The sequence below is a fragment of the Pteropus medius genome, unplaced genomic scaffold (genome assembly GCF_902729225.1).
Source record: "Pteropus medius unplaced genomic scaffold, Ma_sr-lr_union100, whole genome shotgun sequence".
Taxonomy (NCBI): Eukaryota; Metazoa; Chordata; class Mammalia; order Chiroptera; family Pteropodidae; genus Pteropus; species Pteropus medius.
Window position 1 is genome coordinate 1,607,518 of NW_024349505.1, and position 20,658 is coordinate 1,628,175.

A 20,658-nucleotide genomic window follows, 5' to 3' on the forward strand; every position below is an offset into this window, starting at 1 on the left:
GGGTTTGACATTATGGTAGGTTAAGGAGTAATTCTGAATGGCTCAGTCCTTGAACAAATTTCAGAGTTGTAGAAATAAGTATGCATGTTATAGTGGTAGCTGCAATTCCAACAGTAGTCTTCTCCCAGGTATAGTGTGGAAAGCACTGATGACTGTGACCCGATCTTTATAATGTGTCTGTCCCACAGAAGAAAATCACTTACTCATGAATTTATTTACTTACCCAGCACATACTTTGTGCCAAGCAGTGTGGTAGAAGTTTGAGTGATAAGATGAATAAGGTCTAATCCCTCTTTTAAGTAGCCTTATATCTAGGAGAAGAAAGGAAAGACATGTATATTAAATCATATACATAATTTAAATATATACTTCATAAGACTATTTTGAGGAATAAATGAGTAAATGTATTTAAAGGAGTAGTGGAAGCATATGAATAATTGGACTCCGTACACTTTTTGATTTTTTTCTGCCAGTGATAAATAAATGTGGACATTTGGCATTTGTTCAAAATAAAGAAAAATACAGTCAGATTACTACGGGATATCCTGGGCCTGTACACACTTGTTTAGGTATTCTGCACTGTCTTCATCCATGGGATTGAAGCAGGATAAACAATGTTACAAACGTGTCACTAAGCTCCAAAAGAGCCAAATCATCAGATAGGATATATTTTCAATTTTCCCAGGCTTTGTTATTAAGCATATTTTTCTAATCCTTAGAAAATTGGTGAGCCACAAATGACTAGTTTTAATTAAGTATATTTCCTGATTTAATTCATAAGATATAGGGGTAAGAGCACAAGATCTAAAATCAGAAGATGAGGAGTCAATCCTAGTTTTACCACTTTCTAGTAATGCGGCTCTCAGTAAGTCATTTAACTGCTTCATTTGTGAAGTAAAATGAATAAAAACCTTACAGGATTGATGAGAGAATTAAAAGAGATAGCATATTCAAGAATTCTTACTAAAATTGCTGGGACATGATAAAAGTTAGCTTTATTTTAAATAGGGTTGGCGAGAGAGAGAGAGAGAGAGAGTGAGCGCGCGAGCGCCGGGCAGTGTGTATATATGTATATATGAGCCTGTTATCTGTATTACTTCACCTGACTGCAGAAGATTTGAGAGTACTGTTTTTTGATATGTCACAAACTTTTCTACATATTTTTCTTGATTTTGGCTATTAGAGGGAGCTCTGTTTTTTTTTTTTTCCCCCTTTATGACTTAAATTACAGAGGAAAAAAGCCACATTCACACGTATTCAGTGAATATACAATAAATTCATAGAAGGTGTAAACTCTTGTATACAGTGAGGTGTCCAGCGTAAGAAAATTCCAGTGGTTTCTAAGTAACTCATCTGGGCTAGATATTAATATGTTTTAGTTTCTTAGAGGTCAGTCATCTATTATGACAATGACCATGGGGTATTCCTTCATCTCTATTTTATGCAAGCTTACTTAATATCCTTGCAACAGGAAATTGTCATGTGATGTGCTCTAGGAGAGATTTGATATCAATTTGTCAAGCATGATTTAGGAATAATGAAACCCATTTGCCCAAGATGTGACGGTGGGGATGGCAGGCGATAGATGAGGTGTTACACTAGAGATTCCTTCCAACTCCACCTATTCCTTGACTTACTAAACAAGGACATATCCTCTGTGAATTATATTGAAGGCTGGCTCTTCCTTCAGCAGCTGTAAGACTCCCATCAAAATAATTTAATGATAAAAATGAATCTGGTCTAATTGAATTCAGTATGAACTAAGAGTCATCACCTTAGGCTAGGTTCAGCCCTTAGTGTTTAATATTCTGATCAGCAGTTCAGCTTTGTGGCAAAACCAGAGCTGTTGTCATTGTGGGCTTTAAGCTTAGGAAGTTTTTTTCTCTTTCATAAGAGAATGGGAAGCTGGGCATGTGTCTGGAATTAAGATAAATGTAGGTACTAACGTTGACCACTTAGGAGCTTTGAAAGCCTGATACCTCATCAGGAGGTAAAAATCTGCTCAGCAGGTCTCAATAAAGCTGATTTCAAAAGCTAAAAGTCAATTTTTGGCTTTCCCTTCAAAGGTTCATGTACTTTATTTAAACTACACCAAATTCTCATCCTATTCTTCTTAGGAAGTAGTTTTAATAAGTATCAGTAGGTTTCTCAAGTGTCTGACATGGAATTTAATTCAAATTGATTTTTAAAAATTTGGTTGGAAGCTCTAAAGACAGAATTCCCTAATTCATCCTGCTGTGAGACACTATGTTCATCTCCCCATTGTCTGTCTCGCTTCATTTAACCAATGATGTTTTAAGGGCTAAGAGTCAGCCTTCCACTTCATTTCATTGGGTCTCTGAAAGACAATCTAATGTTCAAATTGGCCCATTATCTAGACTGGTTTAATTTGTGCCTTAAAATGACTTTGGAAATAAGTTTTGATTAAAAAGTTACATCAGTGATGCATTTTTCAGTATCACAAAGCAAAATCTATTTGAAGAAGTTATTCCTGCATGCCAGATTGAGCAGAAGCCTTAATTCTCTTCAGTAACTGTGTAGGCGAAAAGAAATTAGGAGCCTGGTGAATAAACAGGAAGCCATAAAAATCACAGACATCTTTGCTATCTGTCTTGTTTTTCCATCGAATGGATTGTGCAGTCAAAAATTAAAACCACAATCGAATGTAAGTATTTTAAGAATGAATACACACATTTTTTTCTGAAATAACTATTAGCAACTGAGTAACATATGCTTCAGTGAATACTTTTAGTTGAATCATAAACTACATTTCCAACAATTGTCTTTTTGAAGCCAGTTGAGACAGCTACACAAGAGGATGTTAAAGCAAATCAAGCTCTCACAGAGCCCATCTGTGTCCTCCCAGTGAGTCTCCAAATACTTCTTGTCTACAAAGTTACTGTAGGCTGTACAATTGCTACCTTGTTAAGGAATGCCTTGTTCTCTTCTACCAAATGTGCAACTTAGTCCTCTAAAAATTCAGGAGAACATTAAGACCTTTCTTTACTCTTTTGAAACCAGGTGGAGAGAATGTAGTTCCTCACGGAGAAGCTGATAAAGATACTGAGTTTTGCAAAAACTCAATTTCTCGTATTATTGGAAGTTTGCTATTTGCAGTGTTTAATATATCTTATGTTAGGAAGCTGATGGAGGTGAGGCATCTCCATCTGCCAATGACAACAGAGAAATAATAAAACTTGAAAAAGCAGGTTGAGTTTGTGTTGGGTGCTTGGTGAATGGAGAGGAAATAAAAGAAGCCTCTGCAGCACACTAAAGCCTAGTGTCCAGAGTTAAAGCAGGGTCTACAGGCAGCTGTGGCAAGATATCAATTCAGTGCAGCAGAGCAAAGGTCAAAGGTTTCAGTCCTAAAAGAATGTCAAGATTAAAATCTTCCAGGGAGTAGGAAAATACTTGATCACTATAATTTCATTTGCTTGTGCTGTTATGATGAGGTGTCTTCTGAAGACCCAAGGTCCTGCCTTTCTAGATGAGTGTACTTCTTCTATATTGGAGGTCTAGGGTTTATATAAAAACTTAAAGGATGGAAGGACTATTTTCTTGAAAGTGCAGGGGAGGTCATTAATTTAATTCATCATGGAACTAGTAAAAAAATAACAAGATTTAAATTTTAGTGCAAGTATCAATGCTAATTTATTTATAGGAGTTGAGTAATTCTTATAGTTAAGGAAATTATACAAAATGGTTAAAAGTTGAGAACTCCCTTTAAGCTTGTCCTTAACATTTTCATGGATAAAGGTACAAATAGAGGCCATGTCTTTGACCTGTGACTCCCTTACCTTCTTTCTGCTTCTCTGCAAACCCTGGCACTGCTCCTCAATGGATGTCGAAGCTTTATCCACAATCTTACCCTTGGTCATTGGCAGCTTTCTTGCATTCTCCCCATATCTAGAGGTGCACACACCAGAACCATGGTCTGTGCTTGGGAAATGGAGCCAGGGAAGGAAGTGTGCAGGCATGAATGTAGATTTGAGGGTGTTTAGGCAAGGAAGTCCAGGGTTAATTGCACCAGGAGTATAGTTTAGAATGGAAGAGTGGAAGGGGATTATGAGGGTTGAAAGGGTGAGGGGATGGAAGAAGGGCTAGGGATAGGGCTCCAGGTAGACATGTGCTTCTTGTCCTGTGGGGCGGGACACAGCCTGGCAAGGGCCGAAATGGGGCTTTCTGAAGCTTGGAGCCTACAGCAGATCCTGCAGTTGCTTGGGTCTATGGGTGGAACTGCCTCTTTATGAATTTGTCATTGTTAACAGGAAAAGGAAGTCTTTCAATATCTGGCCTCCTCTCCAGTGTCATGTTCCTAATGTCTATCTCATCTCAATCTCCAGTGACCTTAAAATTTTTCTTTTTCCATCAAAAAATTGGCTTTTCATTCTTTATATTATTTCCTGTGTCATTCCTTGTTTGGGAAAACCCTTTTTATGACTGCAAAGCTTCTAACAACTCTTGAAAACCCAGCTTATATGTCACAAATTCTGTGAAAGCTTTTCTGATTTCTTTAGAAGGAGTTAATTACATCTTCCCATTGATGTCATAGTCCTGTGCTTGTATCCTTATTAGAGCGCATATGTTGTATTTCGATTGTTTGCTTCCCCCTACCCTTTTCTGATCTCTCAAGTCTTCAGTATCCAGAAAAGTACCTAGTATGTAATAAGTACTTGATAATATTTGTTGAGTTGATTAGTTTATTGGATTGACCCTTCTCCTACCCCAATAGGAGATATACTTAAGATTTCCTGCCTTAAGCATGTTTTGCCTCAGTTTTTACCTCCACCGCCACATTGACATCTTGTTTCTTAATTTCCACACTTCTAGACTCACTCTAATATCTATTTTCTACCTTATTCATGTATTCATTCATCCAGCCTTCTTTTTGACTTCTTGATTTATATGACTTTTCTGTTTGTGTTTTCCTGAAAAGTGAGAGATAGAATTGAATCGATGAGATGGCTAATGAAATTTAAATGGCCTAGCTCATCAATGCATGATAATAAGGCACGACATGGCGAAGAGGTGTTTTAGAAAGGATAATTTGACTGGTTGGTCTTGACATTAGTTGAAGCACAAAAAGGATTCATAGGTAGATAACTTTCAGAGTTGCTTTGGTGGCTGAGAAGAACACTACCTTCTCAGAACAAAAGAATCTCAGGGACGATGAGGCTTTAATGATCATTCATTCCTATCCCCTTATTTAATAGCTGAGAACATTAAAGCACCACAATAGTAATAGTAAATAGTGACTGAGCCACAATTAGGATCCAGGCCAAATAATTCTCAATTAATTATCTTTCAATTCCTCAGAGTTGTCCAGGTTTAATTGTATTAGTACACTAATCTCATTTAATACATTGATTCCAGAATTTTTGACTAAATGAGTAAACTATACGTATAGTGAACTATACGTATAGTTTACTCATTTAGTTATCATTTATTTATCATTTTATTAATATTAATATTAGTGGTGAAGACGATGACAGGCATTTTACTAGGCCCTGGGGATACAAAGGTAAATAGAACTTTCTTGACCTAAAGAAACACATAGTCTGATGAGGGAGATAATAGTGGGAGGGATGGTGTCTAACTCAGCTTGGAGGATGGACATGAGGTCAGTTCCCATGAGAATATGACAGCAGACCTGGTTTTCAAGGATGCTTACACCTTTGGCACTAATGGGGATGGACAAGATTGAGGAGCTAACAAGGCATTGGTTTAAATCTCTGCTGGGACCAATTGACTTAGGTTATCTGAGTCTCAGTTTTATCACTTGTTAAATGACAATAATACATACATACTTACTGGACAGAGTTCTTAAATGGGATCGAGTGTGTGAAATCCTCTTCTTGTAGATGCTTTTTTTTTCAGCGAAAGTCATTCTCTGATCAGAAGGCACTATGACTGAAATTGTCAGGTAGATGTTGAGTCTCAGACTATCCTCAGTTACTCTCTTATCTCTCCCAAGTTTTGATTCATATAAAAAATAGAAAATAGACATAGAAATTAAGAACAAATTAAAATATTAGCTTTATTACTGGTAAAACTGGATTGGAAAGTTCCGTGGCAGAATATCTAGAAAACTGCAATTTCTTTTTATGTTTAGAGCCTGAAAAGTGGCCTATTTAAATTTTAATGAAAATCAGCTAAAGATAATATAATAAAATGGAAATAATCAGGCAGGACAGTAAGGATGTATATTTACATTTTGGAATGAATTGGCTACTTGGTAGTTGTGGTAGATTGTAGTGCTGTAAGAAATATTTTCTTTTCTCTCCCTGTTGCATCCCTCCTTGAGAAGGCTTTATACATTTGTGTCCTGCTAAACTTAGGAGTGAGGACACCACTGGTGTTGGAAACGAAGTGTGGTAGAAATGGCAGGCATTACTTACTGGGGGAAGCTTTAAAAGCCTGTGTGTGACTGTCCATGTTTCTCTTCCCTCTGCCACCAGATAAAAGCTACTCCATAAACTTGGGTCTTGGAGTGAAGATGATGTGGAGCACAGCAATGGCAGACTCCTGATAGATAGGACTCTTCCACCAGAAATAAACTGTATGTTTTAAACCAGTAAGATTATTAGATTATTTGTTACTGTAGCAAATCTAGGCTGTCCTGACTGATCAGTAGTTATTAGATCATACCATGTAAATGATTATTATTTAACACAACAGGTCAAATTTCTTTGTTAAATCCATACTTGTCTAGATTTTGTGGTTTGGGAGAGAGCTCCATATAAAGTTGTTGAATTTTTGGGGGCCCGTTTTTGAAATTTTGCACATTAGAGATTTTGCATGGCTACTCCCCATACATCAAAACAAGCCAAGATGAGAATTGAACATCTATTTCTTTCTACTTCGTTTAATTTTAAGCAATACATTTTTTACACTTTTTTGTATTTGAATGTTCTACTCTAATATGTGACATATAAATTCGTGCTATTTATCTTGTAGATTCGTCTTTACCTATGACTTATCACTTACTAAAGGCAAATATCACATCTACTCTGTGCTGTGTCCCTATTTCACATCAAAATAACTACTAGGAAATGAAAAAAAAATGTAGTCAAATGGCAAACTTAGCATCCAGTGATTTTTAGAAAAAAGTTCTGATTTTGTAATTTTGAATAGTACCATATAGCTGTTTAATCTGAATTTATATAATTAATAAATAATGATTATACAGAACAGCCCTTATAACCAGAATGGATTAGAGAAAAGAATAGAGACAGGATAAGTCTTACTGTCTTCAAACATAAAAGAAGCAAGATTTTGCATTCCTTCTGTAGTTTATAATATTACCAACCACAGAGCCTGTCTGTTAGTCAATAAGCCCATCTTCAAACCAATAACAGCAATTGAGCAAGATGCTGTGAATAAATGCAAAAGAAACAGGAAAGGCAGATTTCGTTCCTGATAAAATTAAACCTGAGATAAGATCTCTTATATGGAAGGAATGTGATCATTTTCAAATGGCATAAGTACTGTTAACTATACATTGGAAGTTGCCGACAGGATTTAGAATTAAAGGTAGGAAGTATTAAATGGAAAAGGGTTAATATGATATCACCAAATAAATGAAAAAACGATGTAAGCCAGCTTCTGCGTTGTCACTATATTCAAATTATGGCTGAAGGACAGCATTACTATAATTAGGGAAAATCCCAATGGAAATTAGCAGACTCAGTATAATATAAATGTTTTTTAATGACTATAGAGATCCTGTAAGTGATATTCTCATTAATGATGTTAACTGTGTAGACTAACACTTCTTGTCACATTCAACAAGATAAAAGTTCTGCAAGGATTGTTTCATTTAAATTCAATCTATGAGGAATAAGAAGGCAATACAATTAAGGACCACACACCCTGATGTGGGCATAAGCTCCATTAGCTACTATACTTATAAATTCCTCTCAAAGAACATTCTTTTACTTTGCAACATTTGCATGATTTGGAGCAGTGCTCTTTGGTGGAACTTTCTGCGATGATGGAAATGTCCTTTGCGCTATCACAGCAGCCATGTGGCTATTGAGCAATTGAAATGTAGCTAGTGAAATTGAACAATTGATTTTTAAATTTTATTTAATTTTAATTAATTACAATTTAATTTTAAATAGCCACATGTAGTTCTAGTCTACTGTATTGGACGGCGTAATCTAGAGATATCTTCTGTAACAGTTTAGATTAAGATATTTGCCCATACATCCTGAGTCATCTCTCCAAATTAGTTCTGCCCAAAGCAGGCAGATTTTAAAGAAAACCAGACTTTACTTATCTAAGTGAAAAATACTACCAACCATGTTTTCAAGTTTATCTTATGTCCCAAACATGGTTAAGTAATTTCCTTGAATTCTTAAAATAATCCTAGTCTGTTGCTATTAGTTGGGTAGCATGATTTCCATTTATGCAGGCATCCCCATCACAGGCCTCGTGATCTTATTTCTTCCCTATCAAGGTTCTTGCTTTGGCATAGGAGACTTGCCTGGGCCAGGAACTCAGCTTTTCTGATCCTCTGAGTCTCTTTCGATTGAGCCCTGGGACTGATTTTTTCTGCCTGTCCTCTGTATGCAGGAGATGAGTGTCTCTTTAAATGTTGCCCTTTGACTTTCACTCTTTGCTTTAAATTGTTGATTAATAGATTTGAGCCTGTTGTGTTCTCTCTTCAGTGAACTGGTGGCAAAGAACAGCTATCACATTTCATAATCCTTTTAGTTGCTGTTTATCTCTGACCTCTCAAACCCAAGACATTGTACCAATTAGTATTTCCCTTTTGCCTGCATCCTTTTCCAGTCCAAAAAGATGAAGGTCTTAGCGGTACCTTTACAGCATGCCATGAACTATAAAACACAACCCGTCAGCATTGATAGGCCCTCAGTGCCATCCAGCCAGTGAGTGAACCACTCCAGAATCTCAGCCATAGAATCTGCCTCTTAGAACCACTTTCAGTACCAGCTATGTTGTGTCCAATTGCCTTGAAGTAGAACCTGAGATGGAGATCCTTGTTTGAGTGATTGATTGGAGGTAGAGGGAAGTAAGCGAAACAGGATAGGGTCGGGGAAAAACGAAACAGAAATGCAGTCTCTTCTGGAGACTGGCTTTTTCAGGAAAGCTCTGGCACACATACTGCAGGGATTGTCCTATCTTAAGAGGACTGTCCTTTTATATTACCTTGCTTTTCCTTTGTCCCTGGTGAGGTGTGCACTGGGGAGAGGGAGGTGTTTCTTCTCTCAAGATATCAGCTGTGAGCTGTTCTCAGCCAACACTCACAGCATCTGGGTTTGGGGTTGGGGTTGGTGTGTGTATGTATTTACCCCAAATAGTAAAGTGGTCTGGGAAGGACACCAACAGCATCTACTACAACAGAAGTAGCACAGCTCTTAAGATTCTTTGGTAGCGTCTTCAGTAAAATAAGTTGAAGGCTTAACCAGGGGCTGAGAACCACTGCTTGTACGGCATGATTTTTTTACACCTCACCACATGGCTATGTTCATTCAGTCATTCCAGAGATGATTAGAGAGACCCATTATACTGCAGGACTAACCAGCGCTCTGGGAATAGCGTAATGATTAAATTTACGGTTCATGAGCAACAGACTTGGAAGTGGATGATTATAGGAAAAAGTGAATAGGTGTTATCAGCGATGTGAATCTGTGCAAGCAAAGAAGGGAGAGACAAGGAGTGGAGAATTAAAAGTTCATGGAAAAGTAATGTGAACTAGGGATTGAGAGATGAGGAGTTTGTCCGGAGAATTTCTCTAGTTATGTATATAGCAATCAGGTACCTCAGTGCTAATATACAAACAATTGGTTTTGATTTTAGTAAGATTTAAGGGGATGCTTGGATTAAGATCTTGCAAAGGCTATATAGAATATGACCCAGTGTCCCATTCCAATGATTTCTGTTTGACTCTCTGATTCTCTAATGCAGTGTGTTTCTTTATTGACTTGAACATAGAGGTTATTCAGCTTCTATTCACTCAGCATGAGTATTCAAAAGCACCTCAAATGAAGCAAAGGCCATTTCACACAAGAAATTCATGCTTATAATTTATATTGGTGGGTATGCCACAGTTTTCCATTAAACAGAGGTAATCTGAATAGACATTTATTTTCTCATGAAACCGATTCCATGGACTTAGCTGAAAAGTAACAAGATTTCAGTGTGATGGATTTTCTCCTGAGTTTGAACTGGAAGTTGGTTATAGGACAAAAAAAAAATCTGTTATGTATCTATTAAAAAAATCTATTTGTAAGATTAAATATAAAACAGCTTCTATAGTGGTATAATTTTTGTGTTCCCTCTGCAATTAGTTATTTAATATTCTCAAAGATGTCTGTTTTCCATTTTCATTAATAGGGCGGCTGAGATTGGGTTTGTTCATTAGATAGGTAAAGTCAAAGTCCATCTTTTGGAAGCACTGTTCTGTACGTTCAAGGCTTGCATGTGATAACTGAATTTTAAAAATGAACAGCTTTGTCCATCAGATGATAACATATAAATGAATGTAGATGGTAAAGCAAATTTACATTTGTTTCTGGAGTACCTGAAACTCTACCTCTTTTTCTTTTAATTATTATTTTTTTAAACTAGACTCGTCTCCAGTACTGACTCAGGGGCACACTTATAAAGCCACTATAAACTTTATTATGATCACAATGCTGTTTCTTTCAATAATAAGATAACACTGATATGTGCTCACCGGAAAAGTAGTAAGGAATTTTTCTCTAGCTTTATCAAATGTTAGATCGATCCTTTACAATATCAGGTAATGTACCACAGATGAGAAAACACCTTGGGAGAAAAAGCTGCTGTCCCACAAGGCATGAAATAGTGTACTTTGAACAAAAAAATTCCATGTGCCGCCTCCCTCAAGGTGAAATTCTTGTTTTTAGTATCTGGAAATGGGAGATCATGCCTTCTGTCATTTCACCTAAAGACCCTCCCTCAATATTTTGCTTTCTCTTTCAGAGCCCTTGGGATCTACCTAAGTGGCCATTCTTTCTAAGTCTTATTTGCTGGTTCCCTCTCATTTTCTTAACATCTGAATTTTGTAATCCCTGAAGGCTACTAAATCCTTTGCTCTTTTCCCTCCTCTAGATATACTCAGTCCCAAGGTAATCTCATTTAGTCCCAGAGTTTTTAATAGCTCCTAAATTTTGTTGATCTACAAATATGTTTTTTATTTGTTGTCTAGATTTCTCTTGACTACTAGACTTTTATATCCAGTGGCCCCTTTGACATTCCTACCTGGTTATTTAATAGTCATTCCTTCACCTAGTTGCCGAGGATAAAAATCTAAGATAGGATTTACCCTTGATTCCTCTCCTTTCCTCACACTTTTTATATAATTCATGAGCATTCCAAATTCAGGCATGTAATACATATCTGGCACGTTACTTCTCTTCACGACACTAGTCTACATCCCCATCACTTCTTATGTGGATGACTCTACTAGCCTTTGTTGTGTTTCCAGATTTGCTTCTACCCTCTATAATCTACTTTTCACAGAACAACCAAAGTAATTCCTTGGAAGCTTAACTTAATTTTATTCCTCTTCTCAATCCCTTTATATAATAAGTTGTTCAAAGGAATGTTCAACTAAGACTTTAAGGCGATAGATAACAAAGGGAGTTGAAAGACAGAGCACTTTAGATATTTAAAAATAGATAGCCAAAAGCAGTTACATAATTCTAAAATACATTACCCACATCAAGAATATAAAAAGTTGACTGAGACAAGAGAGCCTCATAAAGAGGATTTCTGAAGAGGCATGCTCTGAAGAGAACCTAGCTATGAGTGTCGCACCTTCATTTATCGAATGAGGGTACTTCAGTGAAACCATTCAGAGATCTTAATATACGGTGCTGTAGAAAAAGAAAGAGTAGAGGTTTTTTTTGTTTGTTTGTTTGTTTGGTTTTGTTTTGTTTTACTCCCACCTGAGAAATTTAAAGGGCTGGAGCTGGACAGCCTAGATGGCGATGCTGGAGTTAAGCTCACCGCATTGGGTTTGGTCTCTGTATGCAGAGTTCAATAAGATGAGTTCACTTGTGCTTCACATGGACTGATGTGGGCTATGTAAGAGCAAGAGAGCTTTCTTTAAACTGTTTTAAATTCTGCTCAATAGCATTGCTATGAGTAATAATGAGACTGAGGGGAAAATGACTAGCCAGAGGAAAATACATCTCCCACAACATAGAAGCAGGAGTCAAGTATACTTAGTGTGTTCCCTGAAGAACCCATGAAAATGTCAGTGAGATAAAGAATTAGCTTTAACACCTGCTAATCTCAGAGAGCAGGAAGTCATCTTACATTAGTTTTAATTAAGTTAGAAGTTTTCTTGCTCTCCTATTTTTTCCTTTCTGATCACACTTCTTTGAACCAGGTAAGTTCAGAAGCTTAGGTTATAAAAAAGGGGAGGGAAGAGAGAGTGAAAGGTTAGGTCAAGAGAAGGAAAAAAAAGGACTGTAATAAGCTTCTTGGACCATAGATTTCTAATTTACACAAGGCTGAAACAGGATGAAGAATTTTAACTTTAATAATCATTATTCTTCTAGTTTTATTGAGATATAATTGATGTACTATTATGTAAGTGTCAGGTGTACACTGTAAAGATTTGATACACATATATATTATGAAATGATTACTATGGTATGGTTAGTTAACACCTCCATCAGTTCACATAATCACCTTTTAATTTTTCGTGGTGAGAACATTTAAGAGATACTCTCTTAGCAACTTTCAAGTATATAATAATATTATTAATTACAGTCACCATGCTATATAATAGATCCCTAGAACTTATTCATCTTATAACTGGAAGTTTGTACCCTCTAACCAATGTCTCCACATTTTCCCTATCCCCAGCCTCTGGCAACCACCATAATACTCTCTGTTTCTATGAGTTCAGTTTTTTGTAGATTTCACATAAAGTGATATTATACAATATTTGTCTTTCTCTGACTTATTTCACTTAGCATAATGCCTTCAAGGTCCATCTATGTTGTCACAAAAAGCAGGATTTCCTTATTTTTCATGGCCAAATAATGTCCCATTGTACGTATATACACATCTTTATCCATTCATCCATTGATGGTCACTTACATTGTTTCCACAGCTTGGCCATTGTGAACAATGCTGCAATGAACATGACAGTGAAGATATCTCTTTAAGGTCCTGATTTCATTTTCTTTGGATATATATCCAGAAGTAGGGTCACTAGATCATACGGTAAATTCTATTTTTACTTTTTTGAGGAACCTCCATTTTTTTCCCCACAGTGGCAGTACCAATTTATCATCTCACCAACAATATACAAGTGTTCCCTTCTTGCTACATCCTTGCCAACACTTGTTACCTCCTGTCTTGATGACAGCCATTCTAACAGGTGTGAGGATGTTTCTTGTGGCTTTGATTTACATGTCACTGATGATTAATGATTTGAGCATCTTTTCATGTACCTGTTGGCCTTCTGTATATCTACTTTGGAAGATGTCTTTCAAGTTCTTGGCTATTTTTGATTGGATTGTTTGTTGTTTTGCTATTGAGTTGTATGCACTCTTTATATATTTTGGATACTAACTCCTTATCACTTAGATGGTTTGCAAATGATTTCTCCTGTCTGTAGGTTGCTTTCCCATTTCATTAGTTGTTTCTTTTGTTGTGCAAAAACTTTTTAGTTGATGTAATCTCACTTGTTTATTTTTGTTTTTATTGCTTGTATTTCTGGTATTATATTCAAAATATTGTTGCAAAGATCAGTGTCAAGGAGCTTGTTCCATTTTTTTTTTCCCCAGGAGTTTTATGGTTTCAGGTTTTAAGTTTAAGTCTTTGATACACATCAAGTTGATTCTTGTAAATGATGTAAGATAGGAGTCCAATTTTACTCTTTTGTGGGCGATTTTCTAGTTTTTTTTGAAGAAACTATCCATTCTTCATTGAGTATTCTTGTCTCCCTTGTCAAATATTAGCTAACCATATATGCGAGGATTTCTAGGCTCTTGATTCTGTACCTTTTTGTCTGTGTCTGTTTTTATGCTACCATCATACTGTTTTGCTACTACAGCTTTGTAGTATAGTTTGAAATCAGGAAGTGTGATGCCTCTAGCTTTGTTCTTTTTTTCTGAAAATTGTTTTAGCTACTCAGGGTCTTGTGTGGTTCCACATAAATTTTAAGATTATTTTTCTATTCCTGTGAAAAATGCCTTGGGAATCAATACATAGGGATTGTATTGAATCTATAGATGGCTTTGGGTAATATGAATATTTTAATAATATTAATTCTTCTAATCCATGAATATGAACTATCTCTCCATTTATTTATGCCTTCTTCAATTTCATCAAAGTTTTTTAGTTACTTTCCAGTGTACATATTTTTCACTTCTGTGGTTAAATATTTTTCAAACTACTTCATTGTTTTCATGCTATTGTGAATAAAATTGTTTTCTCTATTTCATTTTCACATAATTTGTTAGTGTATAGAAACACAACCAGTTTCTATATATTGATTTTATATCTTACAACTTTATTGAATTCATTGATTAGTTCTAACAGTTTTGGGTGGATTCCTTAGGATTTTCTATATATACACTCATATCATCTGCCAATATACACAATTTTACTTTTCCTTTCTGATTTGGATGTCTTTTGTTTTCTTGCTTGATTCCTCTGGCTAGGACTTTCAGTACTATATTGAATAGTAGTAGTGAGAGTCGCTCTTTGTCTTAGTCCTGCTCTTAGATGAAAAGCTCTCAACCTTTGGTCAGTATGATGTTAGCTATAGACTTGTCACATTTGGCTATTTTTATGTTGAGGTATGTCCTTCTATACTCAGTTTATTGAGAGTTTTTACCCTGAAAGGAGGTTATATTTTGTCAATGCTTTTTCTGCATTTATTTAGATGACCAGGTGATCTCTTTTATTAATGTGATATATCATATTTACTGATTTGCATATGTTAAACCCTTCTTGTAATCCAGAGATAAATCCCATTTTATCATGGTATATGATCCTTTTAATGTACTGTTGAATGTGGTTTGCTAGTATTTTGTTGAGGATTTTTGCATTTATATTCATCAGGAATATTGCCCTGTAGTTTTCTTTTCTTTAGTGTCCTTGTTCAGCTTTGGTATCAGGGTTATACTGGCTTTGTAAAATAAGTTTGAGAGTGTTCCCTTCCCTTAATTTTTAAAAAAAATTTGAGGAGAACTGGTTAACTTTTCTTTAAATGTTTGGTAAAATTTACCAATGGTAAATTGAGTCTTGGGGATTTCTTCGTTGGGAGTTTTCTGATTATAGATTCACCCTCCTTACTCATCAGTGGTCTATTCAGATTTCCTATATGTTCATGATTCAGTCTGCTAAGTTGTATATTTCTAGTAGTTTATTTTTTTCTTTTTGGATATATAATTTGTTGGTGTATAATTGTTCACAGTAGTCTTTTATATAATCCCTTGTATCTTGGTTGTATCAATTGTAATGTCTTCTCTTTCATTTCTGATTTTATTTATCTGAATTTTCTCTCTTTTTTTTAGTTAATTCACCTATCTGCCAATTTTATTTATCTTTTTATTAAAAAAACAGCTCTTAGTGTCATTAATCTCTCTCTCTCTCTTTTTTTTGGTTGCTATCTCATTTATTGCAACTCCAATCTTAGTTATTTCCTTATTTCTGCTAACTTTGAGCCCATTTTGTTCTTTTTCAGTTCCTTGAGATGTAAAATTAGGTTTATTTGAATATTTCTTTTTTATTAATGTAGGCATTTATTGCTATAAATTTCTTTCTTCAAAATGCTTTGTAGCATCCCATAGGTTTGGTATGTTGTATTTCCATTTTTGTTTGTTTCAAGGTGTTTTTAAAATTTTCCCTTTTGATTTATCCTTTGACACATTGGTTGTATGAAGTATGTTAATTTCCACACATTTGTGAATTTTTCAGCTTTCTTCCTGTTGTTGATTCTAGTTTCATACCACTGTGGTTGGAAAAGATACTTGATATAATATAGCTAACCCTGCTTCCTTTGGTTTCCACTTGCTTAGATTATCTTTGTCCATCCTTTCAATTTTAAAGCTTAAGTGCATTTCTTGGAGGAAGCATATAATCAGGTTCTGTTATTTTATCTATCCAGGTACTTCATGCTTTTTTAAAAAATAATTTATTTATATATTTTTATGTGGCAATGTTTATATCAGTACAGTGAAACTAAATTTTAAGAGACACTAGGTGTCATTAGTTTGGATACCATTTTTTTTGTTGTTATTACAAAAGAGAGACATAGAAATTATTTACATGATGAATTTCAGAACTTCAATGGAATAGGCAGCTTCATGTGATGCCATTTCAACAGTGATTTATTTCAGTCTACGTACTTTCCAAGAATGTTACTATCTCTAAATAGGAAATAATCCTTGTCATCTAGAACTACTTTGGTGCCTCCGTATTCTGGAAGAACTTTATCTCCAACTTTCACACTAACTGGTTGCATCTCTTTCCTTTAGAGCCCAATCCAATAGCTATTACTGTTGCTTGCAGTACTTTTCCTTGATATTTTTCTGGAAGCATAATGCCTCCTTTGGTTACAGCTTTTGCAGCACTCCTTTCAACTAATACTTGATCAAAGAGAGTAAGAACTTTTCTAAATGCCTGCCCTGCCGTGGCTCTGGCTGCTGCAGTTCGTACTCTGCTCTTGCGCCACAACCCCAAGGAGAGACCTGCAGTCCAGCACTCTGGACACATGAATTTTGGAAAAGCCACTTCATGCTTTTTGATTGGAGATTCTAATCCATTTATATTTAGAGCAATTATAAATAGATTTACTAGTGGGTGTCCAGCTGTTCTAGCAGCATTTCTTGAAAAGACTATCTTTGCTCCATTATATTTTTTTTTCTTTGTCAAAAGATCAGCTGACTATATTTATGTGAATTCATTCTTTGGGCTTTCTATTCTGCTTCATTGATCTATGTGTCTACTCTTAACTCAATACCATATTGTCTTGATTATTGTAGCTTTATAATAAGTCTTGAGGTCAGGTAGTGTCATCGCTCCAACTTTGTTCTTTTCTTTCAATATTGTATTGGCCATATTGGGTCTTTCTTTTGCCTATTTAAACTTTAGAATCTGTTTGTTAATATCTATAAAATAATTTGCTCGAATTTTGATTGAGATTGAATTAAATCTATAGATCAATTTAGGATGAGTGGACATCTTGACAATACTGAGTCTTCTTGTCCATGAACATGAAATAGGTCGCCATTTATTTAGTTCTTTGATTTTGTTCATGAGAGTTTTGCAGTTTTCCTCATATAGATTGTGTACACATTTCATTTTATGGGGTGCTAATATAAATAGTATTATCTTTTTAATTGTAAATTCCTCTTGTTTATTGCTGATATGTAGGAAAACAATTGATTTTGTATATTGACCTTATATCCTACAGTCTTGCTATAATTGCTTATTAGTTCCATGAGGGTTTTTTTTGTTGATTATTTAAAATTTTCTACACAGATGATCATGTCCTATGTGAACAAAGACAATTTTATTTCTTCCTTCCCAATATGTATACCTTTATTTTCTTTTCTTATCTTATCGTATTAGCTAGGACTTCGAGTATAATGGTGAAAAGTAGTAGTGAGAGAAGACGTAGTTGCCTTGTTCCCAATCTTAGGGGGAAGCTTCCAGTTTATCACCACTAAGTATGATGTTAACTGTAGATTTTTTGTTGATATTCTATATCGAGTTGAGAAAGCTACTCTTTAATTGCAGTTTATTGAGAGTTTTATAATGAATAGTGTTGGATTTTGTCAAACGCTATTTCTGCTTCTATTAATATGATCTTGTCATTTTTCTTTCTTAGCCTGTTGATGTCATAAATTACAGTAATTGCTTTTTGAACATTGAACCAGTCTTGCATACCTGGGATAAATCCCACTTAGTCATGGTGTATAATTCTTTTTATACATTATCGAATTCTATTTAGTTTACTTTTTTGTAATGTCTTTTTTTTTTTTGCATTAGAGTAATGCTGGCCTCCTAGAATGAATTAGGAAGTATTTTCTTGGTTTTTATCCTCTGAAAAAGATTGTAGAGAATTGGTAAAATTTCATCCTTAAATGTTTGGTACAATTTACCAGTGAACCCATCTGGGCCTGGTGCTTTCTGCTTTGGAAGATTATTAGTTATTGATTCAATATCTTTAATAGATACAGACCTATTCGAATTGTCTTATTTCTTCTTGTGTGTGTTTTGGAAAATTGTTGTTTTCAAGGAATTGGTCTATTTTATCTAGGTTATTAAATTTGTGGGCAGTTATTCATAGTATTCCTTCATTATCTTTTAATGTTCATAGAATCTTAAATGATTTCCCATGTTTCATTTCTGATATTAATAATTGAATCTTCTTTTCTCCCTGGTTATCTTGACTAGAAGCTTATTGGTTTTATTGATCTTTACAAAGAACCAGCTTTTGATTTTGCTGATTTTCTCTATTGATTTTGTTTTCAATTTTATTGATTTATGCTCTAATTTGTATTGTTTTTCTTCTTATTTTGTATTTACTTTTCTTTTTTTCTAGTGTCCTAAGGTGGAAACTTAGATTATTGATTTCAAGTCTTTTTTCTTTTCTAATATATGCATTCAATGCTATAAATTTCTAAGCACTGCTTTTGCATCTTTCAAATTTTAACAGATTGCATTTCCATTTTAATTTTCTTTTAAATTTCTTCTGCAATTTCTCTTTTGATGCATATGTTATTTAGAAGTGTATTATTAATATCCATGTGTTTTGAGTTTTTCCAGTTACCTTTCTATTTTTTTTTCTAGTTTAATTCCATTGTATTCTGAGAACAAATATTGTATGATTTCTATTCTTTTAAATTTGTTAAGGTGTATTTTGTAGCCTAGAGTGCGGTCTATCTAGGTAAATGTTCCATGTGAGGTGGAGAAGAATGTGCATTCCTCTGTTGTTGGATGAAGTAGTCTATAAATGTCATTTATATCCAGTTTATTGATGGTGTTGAGTTCAACTATATCCTTATTTTCTCTTTGCTGGATATGTCCATTTCTGATAGAGGAATGTTAAAAGTCTCCAACTATGGTAGTGGATTCCTCTCTCCTTTCAGTTACACCAGTTTTTCCTCATTTAGTTTGATGTTGTGTCTTTAGGTGCACATCTATTCCTTAAATTTTTTTTTCTTTTGTTTCCTTCCTACTTTCTTCCTTTTTCTTTCCTCTGTGATGGTTTAAATTCCTGTGATCATGTTGTTACACATTTTTCTAAAAAATATTATCTAAAAGGACATTATCACACCTAACAAAATTAGTATATCATACTCTATCTTGTCTATCTTCCATTTTTCTTGGTTGCTTAACAAATATCACTAATTATGAAAAATTATTTGAATCGGAATTTGAACATGTATTTGCATTTTATTACATTTCTTAAATTTCATTTAAAAAGGAATCCCACTCCTCCCACCTTTTCCCCCCATGTTATTGACTTATGAAATAAACTGAATCATCATCCTGATGAGTGTCTCACATTATTTTTTAATTTTATTACTTCTTTTGCACGTATTAGTTGTGATTCTTTTACAAAGCAGAGCTATCTTTCGTCAGCTGTTTGATTACCTTAAAACACAGTCCTTACAGAAAAGTCGGGATACATACTTGATTCTTTCTCTCTTTATATTTTTATAATAATTCTCAGAATGATGACTTTTTCATCCAACAAAGATAATGAAAGATTTGTGTGTATATTAGTATGAAATCATAGGTTTTTAAATATTATGTGTGTTTTAATACATTGCTGTCAATGTTCTTTTTTAGCTCAAGCTATCCCACTTAAATGGTAGTCTTTATAGACACAAAAAGAAGACCCAGACTCATCTTGTGCATTTTCTGAAATCTTAAATCAATCATTTCTTCAAGAAAGTTCCTTTTAATGGTGAATGGAATTCGGAGGCAAAAATTTGCACATTATTTATTCATTATTTGTATTATTTGTCCATTAAGGGTGTTCACTGTTCTTCTAGACCTTTGCAGTTAACAAAGCTAAAAAATCAGTCATTTTTAAGAAAAATTTTAAACTATGAATTCATATTGATATTTCTAAATCAAAGATTACAGGTTTTAATTTAAAAATTCCTCTATGTATTTCTTTTATCCTGAAAACTTACTTTGTAAATACTTTTAACATTTATATTTATATATTGGCTAATTAAAAAATAATTCCTATCAGTTATGCTACTCACAAGAAGACCAGTGAATGTAGTTTAAGATTTTTTTTGTTGGTGTGTGTGTGTTTTGTTCTTGGTATGTATGTCCCATTAGGGATGTAATTTTAATATACTGATTTGAAATAGTTATCTATGTGGTTATAATTCTTCTATAAAGAAAAACTTTAGCTTATCGACTCTCCAGCTGATATACAGTTTCATTATTTTCCATTTATTCTTATTTTGGGGAGGTTAATTTTTTTCCTTTACATTTGATTTTTAAATTAATATAAAACATTTATGTAGTTCCGAAGTCAAAACTATGAAATAAGTACATTGAGAAAGAGCTTTCCTGCATATTTGTTCCCATATCTCATTCTTTCCCTCCTCAGTAGGAAACAATTTTTTTATTAGTTTTTAGTTTATTCTTTCATATTTCTTTTAG

At 34.4% G+C, this 20,658-nt stretch overlaps 1 pseudogene; it reads right to left on the reverse strand.

Annotated features, from left to right (window-relative positions):
* Nucleotides 1-16,357: 16,357 nt before the first annotated feature.
* LOC120618127 (10 kDa heat shock protein, mitochondrial-like) lies at nt 16,358-16,737 on the reverse strand (annotated as a pseudogene).
* Nucleotides 16,738-20,658: the final 3,921 nt, after the last annotated feature.